The sequence below is a fragment of the Felis catus genome, chromosome E2, assembly GCF_018350175.1.
Source record: "Felis catus isolate Fca126 chromosome E2, F.catus_Fca126_mat1.0, whole genome shotgun sequence".
Classification (NCBI taxonomy): Eukaryota; Metazoa; Chordata; class Mammalia; order Carnivora; family Felidae; genus Felis; species Felis catus.
Genome location: NC_058382.1, coordinates 53030741 through 53044162, shown reverse-complemented (window position 1 = coordinate 53044162; position 13422 = coordinate 53030741). Strand labels below are relative to the sequence as shown.

At 53.8% G+C, this 13422-nt stretch overlaps 1 protein-coding gene and 1 long non-coding RNA gene across 3 annotated transcripts in view; one reads left to right on the top strand and one right to left on the bottom strand.

The window, feature by feature from the left end:
• Positions 1–13422, top strand: part of MAF (MAF bZIP transcription factor) — a 347997-nt gene that overhangs the window by 297160 nt on the left and 37415 nt on the right. The window lies entirely within an intron of this gene.
• On the bottom strand, positions 1488–9065 carry LOC109494639. 2 transcript variants are annotated; one of them, XR_006590336.1, is made up of 6 exons: positions 6828–9065; positions 6348–6471; positions 5621–5907; positions 3117–5319; positions 2845–2942; positions 1488–2404 (listed from the first exon to the last, which is right to left on the bottom strand). It is a non-coding gene; the product is annotated as an uncharacterized LOC109494639 (long non-coding RNA). The 2 variants fall into 2 exon arrangements; XR_006590335.1 differs by having other exon boundaries at positions 3117–5907.

Here is a 13422-nt window from a genome sequence, read left to right as displayed (position 1 = left end):
CTTCGGGGCAGGGTGGGACGGCCCAGTGACAAATGAAAGCTGTCCCACTTGGGGCCTCCGCACGGGGCGACGCCGTGGTCCGGTTCTTAGCGCATCCGAATCTGGGTGCAGAGGTGAGAGCCCCTCAGGCACGCTTGGGGCCTCCGGGGAGAGGGCAGCTGGGAAGCCAGGCGGCACCCCCTTCTTGGCTCTGTTCCTCTTGGGCCCGGACTACAGGGGGCTTAGGTTTCTGCACTTTTCATGTGGCGTCTTTCAGAATTGAAATCCACTTGAAGTGGTTTGGGTTTTTCTCTTCCCCGCCTGGTGTTTGCTGTAGAGAAATACCTTCAAACACAGACGGCGCTGCTCGGTGCCTGTCGCTGAGCGTGTTCAGAGGAACCCAGAGAGGCCACATCAAGCTGAACGTTTTCATCAGAGACGCCCCGGCTGGGCCCCCCCCCCCCCCCCCCCCCGCCCTGCTGCTGCTCCCTGGGCCAAGGTTTTCTCTCCCCCACCCGCCCGCCCTCTCCCCTCCAGCCTCGGCTCACAGGCTTGTTCTCTGGGAGAACAAGGCACCTTTGTTTCTCGGAGCAGACTTATTTGGAGGGTTTGGAGGCCACTGAGGGGCCCCCCATCCTGTGTGGCCCCCCGGCTTGCTCTTCTTGAGTCCGCAGGGAACGTGGTAGACCCCCACCCTTTATTCTACGGCTTGGAGATCGCAGCTCTTTCCCCGTCGCTGCCCCGTCCCACGTGTGCTGCGAGACGCCCTTGAGTTTTCTGGGTCTCCCGCCAGGCTCCCTCCTTCCCCACTGAGGACACGTTTGAAAGAAAAGAATTAGTCCCACGGGCTAACAGAAGCAAGAAAGCTGGAGAGAGACCGCAAGTCATAACCCACAGTGACATCACAGCTTGCCCCGTGTCACATTTGAGGACAGTTTTAGCCACGGAGACGTCTACTGATAGAGATGTATATTGATGGCCCTCTCTCCATACCAACTGTCAGTCCGTAGCCACAGACCTGGGTATGAGAGGGCAGGAAGCGACTGAGAGCTCGTGCGTATTATTTTTTTCATTACCCAGAGCCTGTGGCCGTCTACTTATATGTACATCATTATAGAGGCAGGGTGTGTGTGGGGGGGGATGTTGGAGATTGAGTGATTCAGCTCAACCTCTTTATTCTGCAGCCAAAGGAATGCCATCCCAAAAGCTTTACGTGACCTGGCCAAGGTCACCGGGCACTCGCTCTGCTGCACTGAAGGGTTTTATGCGTATTCTGAGATTTCAAGATATTTGCCTACAGGGGCGCCTGGGTGGTTCAGTCGGTTAAGCCTCCGACTTCGGCTCGGGTCACGATTTCGCGGTCTGTGGTTTCGAGCCCCGCGTCGGGCTCTGTGCGGACAGCTCCGAGCCTGGCGCCTGCTTCGGGTTCTGGGTCTCCCTCTCTCTCTCTCTCTCTCTCTCTCTCTCTCTCTCTCTCTCTCTCTCTCTCTGCCCCTTCCTGGCTCAAAAATGAATAAATGTTAAAAAAAAATATTTTTAAGGTATTCGCATACATTAGGAGGGTTGGAAATTTTCACAGAAACCTGTGGAGGTTGTGGGCTTTTTGAGGCCCCTGTGTCCCTTTTGTAAATGGAGTGGCAGGGACCCTGCGGTGAGTCGTACTCACAAGACTTCACCATGAACTTCCAAATCCCAGTGGGCAGAGGCCTCCCCAGCCACACGGGAGTCGCTCAGCCAGTTGGAAAGCTCGGCAGGAAAGGGGCCCGTGCATCAGTCCACACAAATCAGGGCCAGTTTGGACGTTCTCCTCCCCGTAGTCACCAGCGCGTTTATTTCTTGAGAAATGGTTGAGCCACAAAGCCACTGAATCTGGATTTGAGATTTTTTTTATTGGGAACAAGTCAGTCCTGCCTAAGGCAAGGATGGGGCCAGGACCAGATCTCTCCTTACTGGCGTGCCGATGAGATAGAGGACTGGAGAGTTGCTGTAGTCCAGCACCCTTGCTTGCAGATGGGGAAACTGAGGCCCCAAGCCCAGAGGTTGAAGGCCTCAAGGTCTCACAGACCCAGCACAGAGGCAGGACTGCCGGCTCTTGGCCTGCTCTCCTCTGTGACCTTGTCCACTTCTCCTTCCTACAAGGGCAACCGTGGTGCCTTGGGCTCTCGAGAAATGTGTCCCACTAAACTGAAGCCAGCAAAGGGAAAAGCCCCTGCACCCTTTGGGTCAGCACGCAAACTCCTCCGTCGGGATGATTCTTGCTGCGATGTCCTCGGTGGGGGCTGGCGGGGAAGGGGACCTGTTTTGGGAGGGCTCCCTCGAGCCCCCTCTCCCAAAGGCTCCATGATCGCCGGTCTCTGTGCCTGTTAGCTCAGTTAGGCCCTCACTCTCGCAGCCCCACTCGTCAGGAAGAGGCAGTTTCGAGACTCTACAGATGTGGGATGACAAGAGGACCGGATTGCAGGAAAACCCATAAGCCCCTCAGAGCTGTGATCTTTCTCTGGATGGGATGGATGCATTTATTTCTTGAGAGATGGATGGTTGGATGGGGTGTACCTCCAGGCCCAGGCTTCCAGGTTTGGGACTTTAGTGGAAGCAAGCAGGACCTTACTGAGGCCGTGTTGGGGCTCCGGTGGACCCCTGAGAGGTCTGCCTATGAGACAGAAAGTAGGTCTGGGGAGGCTGGAGTTGATTACTTCCCTCTGCTCTCTCCTCTCTTTTGCCAGCACCCCCCCCCCCCACCACCAACCCCACACACCCCTGCCTGGGGCAATTTGCATGAGAGGAAGTCTGAAAGGTAGGGACAGCCCCGGGCCTTGAAGTCACAGGCCACAGGGAAGGAAGATGAGCCAAAACCGGAGTGATTACCACTCTGCGCTGGTCCTTGAAGTTCACCAGGGTTTCAAAACGGCCATATCTTCACCGTGACCTTATTTCTGCACCAGGAACCTCAGAACCTCAGGCTGCTATTAATCACAACTAGTTCTTAGATAATAATAATAATAATAATAATAATAATAATAATAATAATAAAACTCTTGGTGTGGGAGCTGTGATTCAGGTCCCTGCCACACCCCCCCCGACACCCCCATTTGCCAGGGAGAGAGAAACGTGTAAAATCTGTGGCCAAGGTGACCCACCTTCAAACCTGGACACTGGAGGCTCAGCCCTGGGGGCAGCTGGCGAGAGGGGGAGGGTAGACTCCCTCCGGATCCTAAGGCAGAAGCGTAAGGTGCGGTTAGCAGCCACTCTTTGGCTAAACAGGCCCTGGGCCTGACCCATTTTCCGTTCCGTGAGTCGGGCTCTGTTTTCAGTTCCCACAAGACACCTTGGGGTGATCAGCAAACCTCCACAAGCCCTACACCGGGGACAGAGCCTGGGGTACAAAGAAATTAAAGTGGCTCTCCCCAGGCCCTTGGGCAAACGAAGGCTGAAAGAATGGAAACTAGCTAAAATCAAACGCCTGCCTGGAACAGGCCCCATCGCAGGGTTTTTGTCTCAACCGCTACCCTCTAAAGAGGTCCTGAGCAGTATGCCCATTTCTCAGGGAGAGAAATGGAGGCTCGAGAGGGGGAAGTGACGTGTCCATGGTTATGCTGCTAGGAAGTGACAGAGGAAGAGCCCCGATGCAGAGGAATGGGGCCATCCAGCTTGTGAGTGAGTTTGTTCTGTGACCGGCAGGGTACTGGGGACTTAGTTCTCCCGGCCTTCCATCCTGGTTTGAGGGTGACGTGGGGGCTCCCTGCTGTGATGGCGCTTCTGTAGCTGGGTTTCTTTCAGCTGAGAGTTTGGGCTGATCGTTTCTCCAGGTTATTTTCAGTTAGACCAGCCGTGCTCATCTTGAATCCCGAATTTCTTTTTTTAAATTTTTTTTAATGTTTATTTATTTTTGAGACAGAGAGAGAGACAGAGCATGAACGGGGGAGGAGCAGAGAGAGAGGGAGACACAGAATCGGAAGCAGGCTCCAGGCTCTGAGCCATCAGCCCAGAGCCCCCACGCGGGGCTCGAACTCACAGACCGCGAGATCGCGAGATCGTGACCTGAGCTGAAGTCGGACGCTTAACCGACTGCGCCACCCAGGCGCCCCTTGAATCCTGAATTTTTAAGCCACCCCACGCTGTAGTCTCTGTATCCAGCTCACTTCTCCCTCAGAGTCAAAGGGCTGACAGGTCAAGTTTAGAGCCCCCAAGGAAAGAGAGAGGTGATTGGGGGGGGGGGGGGGCAGGTGTCAGTCATTGCCGTGACCCAGTGTTGGCAAGTGAGCACCAGGTGAAAACATTAAGGGACTTAGGACTGAGAAAGGCCAGGGGACACGTGCCTGAGGCTTACAGTCAGGATTAAATGACTATCTTTATACCATGACATTTTGCCCACTATCTTACACGTAACGAGTTTAGGTGACGCAGAGGGAACACATCCTAATTTAATCAACCAATGGAGGTAACAGTCCATTTCTGGGATATCCACGTGGGCCTACGGGCTTTGACTTGTATTCTCCCCAATGGCAGATGACAAAAGTCATCTTGATTTTAAAATCGGCTGGTATTTTTTTTTCTGAGAGCTTCTCAATGGAAGGTCAAGGATCAGTAACAGGCAAGTCCTTATTCCCATGGTTTCTCTTCCTCTGAGTTTCCCCCGTGACTCAGCACATCTTCTTTGAGCATCTCCTAAGAGTTTGGTACTGAATTAAAATGTGGGAAGTGCGGGGTGCGGGGAACCGGGACCAGGAAGTCTGAAGCAGGCAGTGGTCAACTTTAAGATGTGGACGTTCAGATCCGTGGGAAACAAGGTGGGAGAAAGCACATTGCCTAGGAGTTCAGACATCTGCATCAGGAAGATGCTTTTGTGGCTTGGCGCGTTCAGGGAAGTCTTCTTGGAGGAAGGTTTGGTTTCCTCTGAGAGGATGACTGTGTCTTAAGAGCAAAACAACGCTCATGTTGTCTGATCCCCTGGGGGCAACATTTGCCATCGGGCGCCCCATGGCTTTGGGGTTCCAATCACGGCTCTGCCGCGTTCTCAGTGGGAAGCTTCGAGCAAGTTATTTAACCTCACCCGTAAAATGGATGCAGCTGAAAAGGCTGAGTGGCCCAGGCAATGGTGATTTTCAAGGGCCAGCAGCTCTTCTTGTTCCCTTACCACTGGCCCCATCCCCTGGGGGTTTCCTCTGGTCTCTTCTCTCTTTGGACTGGGAGGCAGAAGACCTCGGTTCAAGTCCCAGCTCTGGCATTTATGACACTGTAGTCTCGCGTCTCAAGCTTCCCCTTCCTTTCTGTCAAATGGGCCTGAGGGATTACAGGCTTGCTGAGATCTCTTCCTCTACAAAGGGTTTTCCGTTCAGAGTCCTGCTGATGGGGAATGACTTCAAACGTTCTCACCTCCCAGCCCCGTCTCCCCACCTCTCCATCCCGCGTCCGCTCCCGAGCCTCTCGCCATCTGTCTGTCACGACACAGACCAGATGTGTTTCCCCCCGATCTCGTCCATCCACAGACGTGAAGCACGTGTCTGGTGTGCCTGCTGGTGGGCCTGGGGCCCTCCAGGAGGAAACAAACATCCAGGTGCCAGAACCAGCCTTTCAGGAGACCAGAGGAATTAAGAGGCCTGGGACCACCTAGAAACGGTGGTCGGAAACCAACACGAAATACCTTGAAACCTGCTGTGTAGCCTAGGAGCGGGGCTCTTGCGAAGTGTGAGTTGCCGGAGAGAAGACAGTCGCGAGAGTAGCATCGGACAAGCAGCCAACCCCCAAGAATCTCCAGGCTCCTCATCATGGAATCTTAGAGCTGAAGAGACACCCTCCCTCCCTCCCGTATATCCCTGAGAGAACATGTTGAAAAACCTGTAGTTCAGAAAGTAGCATAGACACTTTGACCCATAGTGGCAGGAGGAAGAGAGAAAACAAAATAAAATAAAAGAAAGCAGTCTCTGTATCCTGCAAAAAAAAAAAAAAAAAAAATCTATCCATCTATCTGTCTATCTATCTATCTATCTATCTATCTATCTATAGAGAGAGAGAGAGGGGGAGAGAGAGATACATAGAGAGAGAGGCATGAGGAAACAAAGTTAAATTTCAGAATGGTCCTGCCTGGGCTGCTTCAGGGTGGAAGACTCTGCCCTCAACTCTAAATATTCTTGGATTTCTTAGGGAGAATGTGAAAAGAGATAATGCCTTAAGAGTAGCCAGAGGCGGAAGTCAAATGATACGGCTCCATGAACCGTTTTAGTCTTTCTAACCCTATATAACTAGTCCCCAGCCATCTCTTGACTTCACTCACAAAATAACCCCCATTTTGCGGGCGAAAGGACTCAGGTGGAAAAGTAGCAATGCCTTGGCCAAGGAGCTCGAGTGTGATTGCTTAACACCTAACTTACAAGCTCAGTGACAGGCTGTGTCTACAGGGTTCATTGCTTGTCCTCCGGGGCAGGGCCAGTTCCTGGCACACAGGAAGAAGTTGGTAATGCGCGTTGAATGACTTGGCACTGACATTTGGCCACGCTGTGTTAGAACAGAAAATACCAGTCACGTCTCTATTTCTGTACCCAATTCCAGTGTGTGTGTGTGTGTGTGTGGGTTTTCCCACACCACCGAGCAGTTCTCTGACACCAGCCGGGTGTTCTACAATTCGACTCAGGACGCGATCTACCCAGAGACGGCTTCAGGTTCCACAGGTTGAGGGCTCAGTCCTGCAAGGCTGTCCCCCCCCACCTCAACTTCAGATGCCAGTCTCAAATCCAGGGGCCACCCAGGCTTTTGACTAAGTAGCTAGAGGTCAGAGGTTCCCACGACTCCCTTTCCGGGTTCCATGAGTTTGCTAGAAGGGATCACAAAATTCTGAGAAACATTCTACCTACCAGATTGCAAGTTTGTTATAAAAGGATATAATTCAGGAACAGCCAGTGGAAGAGATGCATAGGGCCGGGTGTGGGGACATGGGGTGGAGCTTCCACGGTCTCTGAGAGCCCACTCTTCCCGAATCTCCGCCTGTCAGCCAATCAGGAAGCGCTCGAACCCTGTCTACCAATCGGGAAGCACTGTGAATATTGTCTCCACCAATCAGGAAGCTCTCTGAAAGCTGTCCACCAATCAGGAAGCACTCCACACCTGGTCCTTTGGGATTTTCACCGAGGCTTCACTATGGTCACAATGGATTAAAGCATTGGCCATTGGCCATTGATTCGACCTCCAGCCTCCTCCTCTCACAGGCAGTTGAGGGAGGGACTGAAAACTCCGACCTTGACCTTCCCATCGCGTGGTTAGTTCTCCTGGCAACCAGCCCCGTCCTTAGGTGGTTCCAAAGGTCACCTCGTTAACGTAACAAATGACACCTCTATCACCTTCCTCCCCGGAAATTCCTAAGGTTTTAGGAGCCCGGTGCCAGAAGAGGGCCCGGAGACCAAATATTTATTTTTTATTACGACTCCCAACACCACACATCTTACGGGTGAAATGGCTGCCTTGGAACTTCCACTCCTTTTCTTTGCACGAGCAGCAGGAGACGTGTGAATCTGACTTTTTTACTCCTTCGGCTGCTTGAAACATACATTACGAGAGAGCAAGACGCCGTGTCTAAGTTCTTCAGACACTGCTACGATTATTTTTTTCCCTTCTCTTCGATACCGTGTACCCACTGGCTTGTAGAGGAAGTATGCCAGCCTCTGATATTTGGGAGTCTGTCACCCACTCGGATGGTCTCCGGGCTGAGCCTCATTACCGTCAGAGGCGCTCTGGACAGCGCGGTCACCGGATCGTTTTCCAGGGCACCCAGGAGAATGGCCTGATTCAGGGCAGAAGTCTACTCCAGAAAGAGTTTGACGGTAAGGGTCCAGGAATCCAGCCCAGCCCCCTGGCCACACCTCCTCCCGATGCCTCATTTGCTTGTTCTGCTCTAACAGCAGCGAACGCACTTCCGCTCTCGCCTCTCCAGGCCTGGGCACATGCTCTGCCTTCTGCCTGGAGCACCCTTCCCGCTGGGTGGGACGAACAGAGGAGATGTCTGCCCAGGCCCTTGTCTTACCAGATTTGTCTGAAGGCTTTCTCCCCCTAGGTCCAGAGCATTCAGCCACAAAAATGTCCCGGAATATTTCTGTCCCCAGTCTGATGTCCTTGGTCTACATCTTCTATTGCTTTAGGCACAGAGCCCAGAGGACTATTTTGAACAGAGCCAAAGGCTGTATTCGAGAGAACACGAGTTGTAGAATGTTGGAGAGCCAGGTTCAAATTCCAGTTCTGATACGTATTGGTTGCATGGCCGTAGCTACGGAGCTCAGCTCTCCAAACCTCAGAGGCTTCCTCTGCGAAAAACACCCGTCCTGCATTGTTACCATGACAATGACATCCTAACGCGGAAAGCTGACGCTGTAGTGGAACGTGGTGCGTAGAAGGAACCCCGCAAACGTTAGTCCCCTTGCATTGCTATTCTGACTGCAGGATGGGGGCGAGGGGAACTGCTTTCTCTCTAGAGAAACATCTGCCGCCCTCGCCCGTCCTGGGAGGAAGAGACACGGAGTCTCCCATATGTATATAGAACGTTTCCTGCAGCCAATCCGGAATGGCTCCTGGCAGGTCCGTGTGAGCAACCAAAGGAGAAACAGGGTCCTTGGTTCCCCCTTTCCCCTGCCAGGAGCGAAGCTGCTTCGTCCGGCCCTCTCAGCCCTAGACAGGGCTAATGGGGGTGTCAAAGAAATTGTCCTTCAGGCCAGGCCCTGCCCTTACCACTTTCCCAGTCTGCTGTGGGACCTGCCCATCTTGTGAACCTGGCAGTCTGCCAAGCCCCCGAGGGATGGCAAGAAGCCAGTTCCCCTGCGCCTGTGGAGCCCTGGGGGGCTGGCCAACCCTCTACAACGCCCCCTGACCCTTTTCTAATTGCCCCCCTCCAGGGGGGCATGAGAAACCCCTGCGGATTATGAGTGAGGAGGCTCGCAGCGATTCATCCATCCACTCACAGGGTCCCTCACGGCGTATTTGCTGAGCACCTACTATGTGGGAGGTCCTGGGCTAAGTCTTGAGACAGATAAGGGTGGGAGCCACGGTACCGCCTACCCTGCCCCAGCTTCCACACCCGATCAGGGTCTGCCAGCTCCCTCCATCCCACTGCCCCTCACCACACAACACTGGCTCAGCACGCACTTTGTCTTCGGGCCCCTTAGAATAGCCTCTCTACCCTTTTCCCTTATCCTGGCATGCCGGACTGCTGCCTGAGTCCCCTTTCCAGAATATCCATCTGGTCTTGTCAGTCTTGGGTGGGGTGGGTTGTTTCCCACCTGGACCTTGTCCTCGGTTACACCTAAGGTTTTCTTCAAAAGAGTTCGCTTCCCCCGCCCCCCACTTGGCCTTACTCCAAGCACTATCATCCGTGAAGTCACAGATTGGATGTCAGTTGACTATTAGACGAGTGTGGGTTTTTTAACATAAGTAATAAAATGAACATTTGCAGACATCTAAGGCTATCAGGCAATGATGCTACCTTCCCCGGGCAATGTCGCCGGAGGATGACCATCAGCCCCTCCTATGTGCCCAGCAGTACTGGGGATAGAGTTCAAAAGTGGCAAAATCCTTGCCCTCTTAGAGTTTCTTGTCTGGTGGAAAAACAGATGATAAAAATTAGACAAAAGAGTCAAGTGCATGCAGGCTTTTAACTAACTTCCTCTTAACTATTAAGAGGAAACCCAAATAAGAGAAAAAGGGGCAGGAAAACCCCAATTGTACAAAATAACCCTTCCCACTTTTCCAGCCCACCTACCCCACCCCCTTATTCCAGAATTTGTGCAGAGGATTCCCACAATTCCCTATGCTCATAGCACCCAGAAGGCACCGGTCCCCTCAAAGCGCCTGGCCCACGGTTCCCACAATGCACTGGTGCCCTCCTGCGCGTGGCCCGCAGCTCCCACATTGCTTCACGCCATTTTCCCACCATGCCCTGGGGCCTGTAGTTCCCACAATGCTCCGGGCCATTTGCCCACAATGCACACGCCGCTTCCCACTGCCTTAACCTGTTAATTTTTTTCTGCCAGGACCACCCTTGTCACATAAGCCGCTGGCTAAACCACCTTTTTTGTTCCAAGTCCACCAGGACGTCATCTTCCCTGACCCCTGGTCCCCTGTCCCCATTAGGGTTAAACCTGGGTAGCTTGGGCCATGTCTGCAGTTGCCCTTCTCAGCCAATTTTGTGCTTTATTCATCTCGTGCCTGCCCCTCCGCCTGGGCCCTTTAAGGCTGGGGCCATGCCACCTACATTTTTGCCTCCCCACCCCCCACAACTAGAGGCCTGGCCACGGAGGACTGGACCGCATCACCCCACCTAGCCCAGCAGCCTGCCTGGGCCTCTGCGGTCCTACTCAGGCTCTCGGCCAAACCTCAGTGTTTATGGGCGGTGCCTTGTTGGGGGGCGGGCAGGATGCCCGGCCCCTCCCTGTTATCACCTCCTCGGCATCTTTCGGACAGTGTTGGCTCTTTTGAGAAGTTCGAAATGAATAATTCTACAGAAACAAGTCATTTAGAAAGTACATGCCCTCCCCCGGTTCTTCTCCGCCTAGAGATGAAAACATGCATAGAGTGAGGAGATTCTCTTCCAGGGCAGGGCAGGTAGCATGACCTTCGCTGGGACGGTCTGCAGGGAGGCCGTTTCCTCAGTCTGGCTGCGTTAACCTGCCTCCTCTGGGTAGCTCGTGCTTTCTTCACACTGTCCCCTCTGCTCCTTCCCACTGTCCCTGCCCCAGTCGAGTCTTACCTCCCCTCGCCTGGGCCCCGAGGTGCCCCAGGCCGGGTGGGGAGGCCCACGGGAGCTGGGAGCCAACCCACCGGATCACAGCGATAGGGTCCTCCCATGCTGCCAGCCAGAGGCCAGGGCAGAGGCACCGGTACCCCCCACCCTGGTCCCAAGGCCCCAGGACAGGCACCACCTTCTCTAGGGAAGGAGGTTTTCCTGTGCAACAAAGAGCCACCGAGGGAAACCTCTTTCTTCCATTGTTTCCTTCCGTATCTACTGCGTGCTCTGCCCTGTTCGTAGCCCTGGGGAGATGTGTGGATGGTTCGACAGACTCAGCTGTCTTGCAGCCCACCCCCCAGGAAGGGGAGGGTGCAGGGGAGTAGGCACCAATCAAACAAACACATACGTCGTACAGTTACGTGTTGTGACCCGGACTGTGAAGAAAGGGGTGACCTTGCGGGGCCCCGGTGAAGTTCTGAGGTGATAAAACCTGAAGGACAGGGCTCCATGCTGCTAGGTGGGGAGACAGGTAGGAGAGACAAGTTGTCCGGGAGTAGGGGCAGCATGTGCAAAGGCCCTGTGCTGGGAAGGAGACTGATACATTGAAAGGGCAGAAAGGAAGCCAAAGGGACCAGAGCTACTCAAGGAAGGGAGAGGGCAAATCAAGAGGAGGCAGGAAGCAGTAGGCCTGGTAAAGATTTGGCTTTTTTTTTTTTTTAATGTTTATTTTTGAGAGAGAGAGAGAGAGAGACACGGAGCCCAAGTGCGGGAGGGCAGATAGGGAGACACAGAATCGGAAGCAGACTGGAGGCTCTGAGCTGTCAGCACAGAGCCCGGTGTGGGGCTCAAACTCATAAACCGCGAGATCATGACCTGAACCGAAGTTGGACGCTTAACTGACTGAGCCACCCAGGGTGCCCCAAGACTCGGCTTTTATTCCAAATACCCTGGAAAGCCGCTGGTGACTTTGAAGTGTACAAGTGCCCCAAGTAGGCTCTCGTCCCAGGAGTTAGGGGGTGCCTGTGAGGGTAGAGAATGGAGAGAAACTTGAACCCTCCAAAATGGGATCTGAGGGGTTTCCCTCCCTTTGGCGTGCTGTGGTGGATGCTGGGGTCCTCCAGGAATGGGGAGTCAGCTCTGAGGCTGTGTCCCCCTCTCCTCTCCACTCCTCTGGCCAAGGGACACCAGGTTGGCAGACTGAATCTGGGCCTTACCCAGGCTGGAAGACCTTGGGTTGGAAAGGGGCTTCTTGCCAGGGCGGGGGCAGCTTCCTGGAGGGACAGGGGGTGTCTATTTAGATCACACAAGCTCTCTGTGTTCCTGCTTGGCCTAACTCACCACTGCAGCCATGCGGGGGCCTGACCCCTAAATTCCTCTGCACCCCGAGGGCCTGGCATCCCCTTGTTCCTTTTCCAGAGCCTGCTGAGGGTCATTGATAGGGTTAGAGAAGGAGCCAGAACCCCGGACAAGGATGAATAGGCGGCCTGAGTGCCCACAAGTGCCCATGGGAGACCTTCATGAGAACAACCAGGCCCCAGGAGAGAAGCCCAGCCACTGTGGGCTGGCCCAATTACAGGAGAAAAGAGGACAGCGTAAAAGCCAAGGAAATGGGACTGGGCCCCAGAAGCGTCTCCCTTGAGCAGCGCAGAGGGCAGCCCCCCTTCGCTAGCCTGTGTCCCTTGGCCGGGAACGGGGATGGGAGTGTGGAGGCTGGGGCAGGCCCTGGTCTCCAAGGAGCAGGTGACTGACCCGTCCTGCCAGGGCCAGCTCCCTGAACACTGCATCTTACCAGTCTCTGGAGCGTGGCACATGTTTTATGGGCAGACCGTGTGCGCTTGGGGCCCCCAGAGCTCATAGGTAACACTGAGAGTAGCAATAGCAAATAACCAATAACCGTGCATCCAGAGGGTTACATGCACCCCTTCTTTCTTACCGAAGTAAGGGCATCCCCGAAACTGACGTCTGGGCCTCACGGGCAGTGTCGAAGTAACCTTTTTAAATTTAATTTTTTTAACGTTTGTTTACTTTTGAAGGAGGGAGAGACCGAGCATGAGCGGGGCAGGGGCAGAGAGAGAGGGAGACCCAGAATCCGAAGCAGGCTCCGGGCTCCGAGCTGTCAGCACAGAGCCCGACGCAGGGCTCGAACTCAAGGACAGTGAGATCAGGATCTTAGCTGAAGTTGGACGCTTAACCTACTGAGCCACCCAGGTGCCCCAGTAACTTAAGTTTTAAGCACGGAGCGGCTGAGGTAACATCACGTCTCCTCTCATTTTATCCAAGGGTCACCTTTTATCCTCATCTAAGAAGTTCAAACCCCTAGTGCTATTGAATTCTTTTTGGAAATACATTTGGGAAGACCGACCAGTCGTGACCTCGTGCATCTCTGTGCCCTTCAAAAAGAACATCGATATTTTACATATAGTTTTATAGCCTCCAATTTTCACTAATAGCAACATTTTCTCGTATCATTAATGCTCTTTAACATAATTGTTCACGTTTATTGGGCACATCAAGTTGCCAGGTTCTGTTCCACACATGCGTTGCATGTGTAGATTCAACACAAACAATGCGACGGGGTAGACCTTATGTTCGTTTCACAGATGAGGAGTCCAAGGACAGAGATGCTAAGTAGCTCACGTACGGTCCCACAGGTCCAACGTTGCAGAGCCCGCCTTCGCCCCTCACTGTAACCACCGTCCTCCGCACAGGGCGACTTAAGCTCAGTACTCCAGCGACTAGCT